Here is an 8,782-nt window from a genome sequence, read left to right on the forward strand (position 1 = left end):
TATTATAAACTAATTTTCTACATATTTTGAATAATTTTCTCTTTAAGTTTTAGTTATTTGTATAATTATTTGTATAATTATGTATTAATTAGCTTAATCAATTTCAAATCAATTTCAAAAATCCCAAAAAAATTAGTTTTGTTTTAAAATTAATTGACAAATATTTTGTACATATTTTAAACTCAATTTCTAGGTTTAAATCTATTTTCATCTTTTTTCTTCATTTTAATTTAATTAATCATGCATTAATTATAATTAAAATCAATCATAAAAAATCCAAAAACATGCCTTTTATTTTTCTTGCAATTTAAATTCCTAGATAAATGTATAGGATGTCAAATTCATGTAAATAGGCTAGTTTATATTTCCTGCACAATCGATGTAATAGCGTAGATTTACTTTCCGCACTTTACATTTCCGCATTTTAATTTCCAGCAAATATAAACTGCGTGTATGTCAAAGATAAAATTGAACCGTTAGATCACTAACTTCAAAGATAAAATATCTGAATCCAATCACAATCACACTTGCACCTCTTAAGGTAATCCCTTCTCATTCTTTTCAACATCAAAGTCAAAATTCTACTGTTTTGAGTACAAAATCGAACCTTTTGTTTATATCCGGTGAAAGGATAGATTTTTAAAGGAAATAAGGATAAAGACCTTACAACTCAGGGTAGACCTCCTAGTTTGCTTGCTCAAATCAAAACAAACAAAATTCTCATACACTGTTGTTTTTCAAAACAAAACTCTCCAAAAAGACAATACTTTGTATACATCCAAACACGGATCATTACAAAGTTAACGTTCTTTTCAAAACATCTTTCGAAAGATAAACAAGCATTTTGTATACATCCGCACTGTCGCTACCGCGAAAATTAACAGAGTCGCCACTAACATATTTATCCTGAAAAGGAAGGGAATGCCAGCAAACCACAAAACAAAACAACGGTCTCACGACCAGAGAAAAAGGGTAAGGGAGTCGGTTACGCGAGGGGAAGGTATTAGCACCCCTCGCGCCCATCGTACTCGATGGTATCCACGCCTGTGTCTAAAACTATGGGTGTGTAACAAATCTACGCTAATCTGGACTAAAATGAATGCAGAATGTAGGGAAAAGAAAGTGTTATGCTCGCACGGGCCCTACCCCGCTGCCTACGTATCTGTTTTGCAGAATCAGAGCTACCGTAGCTCGGCTAACTAGTTTCTGTTTGTTTTGTATTTTTTAGGTGAACGAGTTACATTCACACTCCGCTGCTCGACCTTTGGAGACTTATGCTTGGGAATGGAGCGGAAATAACAAGTTCTTAAGAAAAGAAAATCAAAGAGTGTGGTTTGTGTTTTAAAGAATGCATGAGGAAGACCTAAGCTAAGGGGGAAAGCTTGCTACCTAATGTTATCATACAAAGGGTATCAGTCTAAACTAAACTAATCAACCTACGGGGGAAAAAGGGAAGCACACAATAAGCACACAAACGAGCATCCGCTCGTAAAGCAAACAAAACCAACGGTACTGACCGAATGGTAGAAAAGCGGTCCCGCCATAGCCAAGGGGAGCAGCTCAACCCAAGTCAACCAAGCATTAGACCTCGTGAAAATGATCGGGCCATAGACAAGAGGGCGGACCCCTCTCAGCAACCAAGCCGTCACGGATCGTAAAGGAAAACGGTGCGTGCGTACACCGAGCATCAACGTCGAGCGACGCGAGCTATAGGAAAGGCGGGGGTCCGGCTGCATGAACCCTTTTCCTGACATACTCGATAACAAGATCTTGTGCAGGTTCAAAAGCGAGCAACGCGTAGCGTGCGCATACTGAACAGACTCGATGAGACTAGGCGGGGGTTGATTGCTAACCCTTTCCGCATGCCTTCCATGAGGACTTAACGGAGTGCCATATAGGACTTATTACACCGTGACTCCCTGCCGCAAAGCACAAATGTAAACACACCAACAAAAACAGAGCCTCTTTCGAGGGCTTGGCCAGATGCATGTCTAGGTCCTACTTCTCATGTTAAAGGATGATGCGAGAAAGCGATAAAGTACAGAAAGAAGTAAAATGAAACGGAATCAATACCAAACGGATGATGATCCGTAAGCTAAAGCGAAGAGACTGAGTAAACTAGGATCCCGCGAGCGAGCTAGCAAAAGCAACAGCAAACATGTCAGCACTCCGATTAAAATCCGCATAAGCAATCAAGAATCGGCGCGATGAAAGTAAATCACGCGCCAACGTGTGCATCGGGCATAACGAATACCATACACCTGCAAGGGAAACAGAAATTCGGACAAGCAAGTATAATGATAAAGGATGCGTGTAGAAACGCGAATCAGAGAGAGGATAAATGTCGTGTCCCGCAAATAAAGCGGAACACGAGAGCGGGCATCGACCAGAGCCTCCATGTTGCCTTGCATACTAGCACACACGTTAGAGATAACAAGACACCGCAATCGGAATTGCGTTATTGAATTATAAGCTGAATCGGAAATGGATAACAGAATAGAAAGTGAAAACATAACAAAAGCAAACAAGAAGAAACATGGGATAGTATTCAAAAGCAAATCAAATATGTACACTAAAACTACAAAAGTCAAAACAAGTATTTACATGCACAACAGTACACCGAAACGGCGAAACCGGGTAAAAACAGTGAAAACTAAACTTGTCAGAATTAAACCAAAATTTTATTGCAAGGTTAAAACGTGCTAAAGAAGTCAAATATGCAATTAGAATTTACAAAATCGGCCCGGAAGCGCGACTTTCAAGACGGGGCAGAAGCAAAAACGGTAAAAAAAGTTGGCCGAAACTGAAAATAAACTGTACAAACAGCTCCGAAAATATTATTACGTATGAAAAACATTATTCACACTTGCAAAAAGTCCACACGATTCAAGAGTTATGACGTTTTGAAATGAAACCGACACGACGCGTGTGTTTTGGAAAATTGAGAAAGAAGAGAACAAACTAGCATATAGCAGCAAATTTTCAGCAAGTAAGAGCAACAATTAACCTATAAACAAACTCTATTATCACCTTGGATCTACACTAAACAAACACACCAAACAATAGACCAAATTTCTTTCAACAAAACTAAGTTTTTTATGAGTTAAGAGTAGTGAAAATGCAACACAATCAAGTCACAAAAATACTGCACTTTAAGACCTCTACAACAGTCCCAACAAAACATAAAAACACACATAAGCACAAGACATTGATTCATGGTGATTGAAACAAAAGAACACACAATTGGCAAGTGAAAGAATGGCATTGAAACATGATTTTTAGCAAAACAACAAGTAGTAACACCATTATTAATCCACTTATTTATTAAGCATTTTTATGAAGCATACTCAACCGAACAACAATATCAATATCACCTTTAATTCCAGCGACAGGAACAAACACACAACAATCTCCATCAATTAACCAAAGCTTCTCATGAATTAGTTTCAAGCAAAACATGTCAACAAGACCAACTTAATTTTCAGCAACCATTTTAGTTCATACCAGCACACTTTAGCTACACTTCTTAAACAAATAACCACCACATCTAAGGCCAAATGTTAGTTGCATTAGTGAACATACAAACTATAAAAAAAAGTGTTAGAACTAAACCAAAATCAAACAAAAGCAACACTTCGATACCTTGACACTGCCACTATGTAAATTCACATGTCGATGCTAAAAGTCAGTAGCCTATCCCATGTCTAAACTAAGCATTATCAATACAAATTCTAAAACTCAAATAACCACAACATATCACCATGAGAAAAAGCTGTGTATTCAAGGATTGGCACATTTTTGTCAAGCTTTTATTCTATGAGGATATTCATCAAACATGTCAAGTGCAAAAACTAAAGACTATAGTTCCATGTTAATTTCTACACTAATTCTAACCAAAATCCACAGCTACGAACAAACTCTATGTTGACAACAAAATTAATTCAACAGAATTTTTAACAATCATCACAAATTTATAGCTAAATTCAAAATTCACGTAAAATTCAAGTAATCAAAATATGAGGATTAAAGCGTATTACCAAATGCAAGAGGAGAATCACGAAGTGACAATAATGTTGATGCCAAGACCGCGAATGGCAAGGGGAGGAGATGATCGCCGGAAAAATGAACGGAAGAGAGCAATCCGCGGCGGAGCTCACGGTGGCCGGAATCGCGGACGCTGGCGATTCGGCTGTGATGTGGCGGCATGGAGCGGAGGCTGACTGGAAGTGATTTGCACGAGTAATTGAAGGAAGAGAATTGATTGCTTTTGTTTGATTTTGTGATTTGGTGTTTACGTGTTCTTGAATTTGTTCATAGTGTTCTTGATGAAATTCAAAGGAAATTAGTGTTTGATTGTAGAGAATTGAGAGAGAGTGAGGGAAGTGTTTTTGAGAATTTTTGGGGAATGGAAATTAATGAAAGAAAAGGAGGGAAAGTTGTTTATATGGTTTAAATGGTGAAATGTCAAAAATGCCCCCGACGTATCTCTTTTTTTGCTCGTTTTCGGGGAAACGTGAATCAGTGCGAAATTCGGAAATAAAACGAACATCACTATGAAGATGACCAAATTTGTGACTCGTAGCCGCGAGAATCGTCTCAAACCGACAAACGGTGAGGAAATTATACGCGTTTGAATGACGAGAAAAATCGGTTCATCTGGTGCGACTGTGCAGAATTTTGCGAGTACCGTTCAAAGAACGTGATAAAACTCAAACTTCGGCTCGAAGTCTGACTTAGCACGTGTGACGAAGAATCGAAGATAACGAAATTTCCGAGAAAATGCCGCCGGAATGGACTCCATACGATAAAAATCGAAGAAGTTATGAATTTTCAAACTCGTTGCGACGTACTCGAAAACACACTTTTTACCGAAAGATTGCGACGTTCCTTAAAATGCTGGGCACTTTTGGTGCATAATCGGCCGATGGTCCGAACATATGAATTCTTGGTGATGATGGCACGGATCCTCAGTTAAATTTTCAAGCGAATCTGACTGGCGGATTGTGAGATATGAATTTTTAATTGTCCGAAAACCCTACATTCAGCACCGTTTTTCACTACGAAACCTCAAGTAATTTGCAAATTTGACGACCTTCCTCAAAGAATTGGCTTCCGAGCCGAACACGAAAGTTGTAGATATCGTCGAAACAGTGGAGACAACGCGGGAACTTAACTCATATCACCTTCCAAATAGTATTTGTGAATTTTCTCGTACTTACACTGTTTAAACCATTTTTCACACCGTATCTTCTTAAACCCATGAAAACTCTTTATTATTTTTCTTCAATTTTTGAATGACGAAATAAACGTCATTATTAACTTATAGCTCAAATAAAGAGGGCAAATTTTGGGGTGCAACACGCACACGGATCATTACAAAATTCAATTTACAAAGGTATTTGAAACTACATATGAGCATTCTAAAGCAATTGAAAAGTAATCGAAAAACAAGTGAGCTAAGCAAACTTAAGAGCCCATGGATAACCATGGATACAAAGGGTGCTAACACCTTCCCTTTGTATAACCTACCCCCTTACCCAGAATTTCTTAAAGGTCTTTTTTCTGTTTCTTTTATAAACCTTTCCTTAATTGGATAAAATAAAAGGTCGGTGGCGACTCTGTGAATTTTCAAAAATGCGAAAGCATTAAGCGATAAAAAAGAGTCAGTTCACGTATCTCTCCCGAACAGAGGTATGGCCCGAATTAAAAACGGAGGTCCACAGAACTGGCGACTCTGCTGGGGAGATACTTTCAAAAACAAAATGTTTTCAAAAGGGGTTACCTTAAGAGAATAGATCACTTCGATGTTTTCAATTGTTTGACTTGATTGCTCTATTTTTCAAAGGTTTGTTTGGGTATTTTGCTTGTGTGAAAGATTCTAACCCGAATCTCGAGATACCTTAAGTATATGACAATAGACCAAGGAAACTGTACGGCATGTACCGATACGGTTGATCTGGTAGTCATCGTTAGTGCGATACTTTGGTTTATACTGATGTCCCTTGAAAACGATCAAGGAGTATATTAGGCTTCCGAAATGTCATTAAACACTAATTTGTCTTAGAACCTTTTTAGTTGAACTTGACTTGTGGCCTATTAAGTGGCTAGCTTTGAAATTGATCGAAGTTAGTTATCCTCGAGGAATATTTTGATCGGCCGCTCGAGCGCCGTATTGAGATGTTACTTCCAAGGATCATAGAACCCGAATACTATTCTAGGACAGGTTTTAACCAACTCAACTTCAGTGGGGAGGGTATCACCTATCAGCTCCATGCAAGCCTTTAAACCTAAGGCTATTGTTTGATTTGTTTTTGTGTGCCACATGTTTGCATCATAAGCATATCATTTTCTCACAAAACACTTCAAGGATCAAAGAGTTTACCTTTGTTTTTGCAGGTAATGGCTCCCGCCACCCGAGATTACATCTGAATCAACATCTCAACGGTACCATCTGAACTAAAAGATTTAGTGTCAGAATTCCCCAGGAATGTTCAATTCACCGAAAGGCATGGTCACTTACTCCATTTGGTTACCTCAAAATTTGAAGAAGACATGATACGGGTCCTGTTCCAGTTCTTTGACCCTGAACATCATTGCTTTACCTTTCCTGATTACCAGTTGGTACCCACTTTGGAAGAATTCTTTGAACTAATTGGATTGTCTGTTCAAAATCAATTACCTTTCACTGGTTTAGAAAGGATTCCAAAACCTGAAGTCATTGCTGCTGCTTTACATCTGCGAAAATCAGAAATCGAGTCCAATTGGGAAACAAAGAGTGGAGTTAAGGGTTTACTTGCCAAGTTCTTATTGGAAAAGGCTCGACTACTGCTAGAAAACAAAAGTTATCCAACTTTTGAAGAAGTTATGGCACTTTTGATCTATGGGTTGGTTTTATTCCCTAATCCCGACCAGTTCATAAGTGTACACATCATCAACCTTTTCCTAATCCGTAACCCGGTACCAACATTGCTGGGAGACATTCTACATTCTCTACACACTCGTACCATGAAGAAACGAGGAACTCTCATGTGCTGTATACCACTATTGGCTAGGTGGTTTACATTTCATCTTCCCCGATCAGTGTTGAGAAATGAACAAAGAATGCAATGGTCTCGCAGGATTATGTCTTTGTCTTATTCAGATATCCGGTGGAACAACTTCTTTCAAAGAGACATTACTATCATTGATCATTGTGGAGAGTACCCTAATGTACCACTCCTTGGCATCAAAGGAGGCATCACTTACAATCCCTCTTTAGCTCTACGCCAATTCGGATATGCAAGGAGCAACGGTCCTCATGACATGATTATCCGTGGCATTGTGTTTGATTACGAGAATGATTCTCATAGACACCGACGAAGGTTCAAACATGCATGGGACAGTGTCTATAGAATAGAAAGCAAAACTTTGGGGCAATGGAATTCTATCCCTATGGAACCTTACCTCAGATGGGTCCGTACTCATGCTCAGAAACTCCTTATGCCATATCCCGCTGTTCTACCTGTGACTATTGAACCAGAGGTCGAAGGATATGAACCTCAAGTTATTCTACACCCGGATATGCCAACTGACCTAGAAGAGTTGCAAAAATATTGGGTTCAACTCAAAGAGGAAAGAGACACCTTCAAAGCATACTGTCAGGACTATGAGAGAAGAATATTGGAGCTCACCGGACAGCTTCAAGAAGAACAGCAGATCAACACATTCCTGGGGGCAAAGAGAAAGCGTCCAAGGGAGACCTGAGGGATCATTTATTTTATTTTTGTCTTGTAAGCCCAAATGAGGCAAAGAAAAAAGAGAATAAAAAAGAATTAACTAACGTTTGTTTCTTCTTTAACAAATCTAAACTCTAAGATCCTTGAAAACATTGCACACACATTTCACTTCATGCATTGCATATACATTTCATACATATACATTTCATACATTGCATACACATTGCATCCAATCATACACATTGCATAACAGGTTCACATGACGGATTTCTCATCTTCTCACTGTTTATTTCAGTCAGAAGAGATGGAATCTGAAATGAGCATCAAGAATCTCGAAGCACAGAATGCCCAAGTTCAAGTGGCAATTCTGGAACTGGCAAAGGGGCAACAAGAACCGAAAGCCCTGATAATCAAGAAGAAAAAGAAGCCCAAAGGATCTGTAGGCGTGAGTCACCTGAAAAGGAAGATCGAAATCCCAGTCAAAAAGTTCAAAAAGCCACCGATCCCTGAAACAATTGGTGATGATGAACAAGAAGACAATCAAAGCAACCAGGGTTCTGCTAAACCCTCTCTCTCTTCAAATGAAGAAAATGATCATTCTGGGGACGAACCGGATGATGACAAATACCAACAGCTGGAAGACCGTATGAAATCTATGGAGATACAAAAAGTACCTGGCTTAGATTTCAATGATCTGGGGCTCATCTCGGATATTGTTATCCCTCCAAAATTCAAAGTTCCTGTCTTTGCAAAATATGATGGAGTTTCTTGCCCGAAACTACATCTGAGATCCTATGTGAGGAAGATACAACCTCATACAACAGATAACAAATTGTGGATTCACTTCTTCCAAGAAAGTCTGTCGGGTACACAACTCGAGTGGTACTACCAGCTGGAAAATACCAAGGTTCATACTTGGGAAGAATTAGCTGCTGCTTTTTACAAACAGTACCAATACAATGCTGATCTTGCGCCAACCCGTACTCAACTAAGGGGCATGTCTATGGGACCAAAAGAAAGTTTCAAAGGATATGCACAAAAGTGGAGAGATATGGCTGGAAGGGTTC

The sequence above is a fragment of the Vicia villosa genome, linkage group LG2, assembly GCF_029867415.1.
Source record: "Vicia villosa cultivar HV-30 ecotype Madison, WI linkage group LG2, Vvil1.0, whole genome shotgun sequence".
Classification (NCBI taxonomy): domain Eukaryota; kingdom Viridiplantae; phylum Streptophyta; class Magnoliopsida; order Fabales; family Fabaceae; genus Vicia; species Vicia villosa.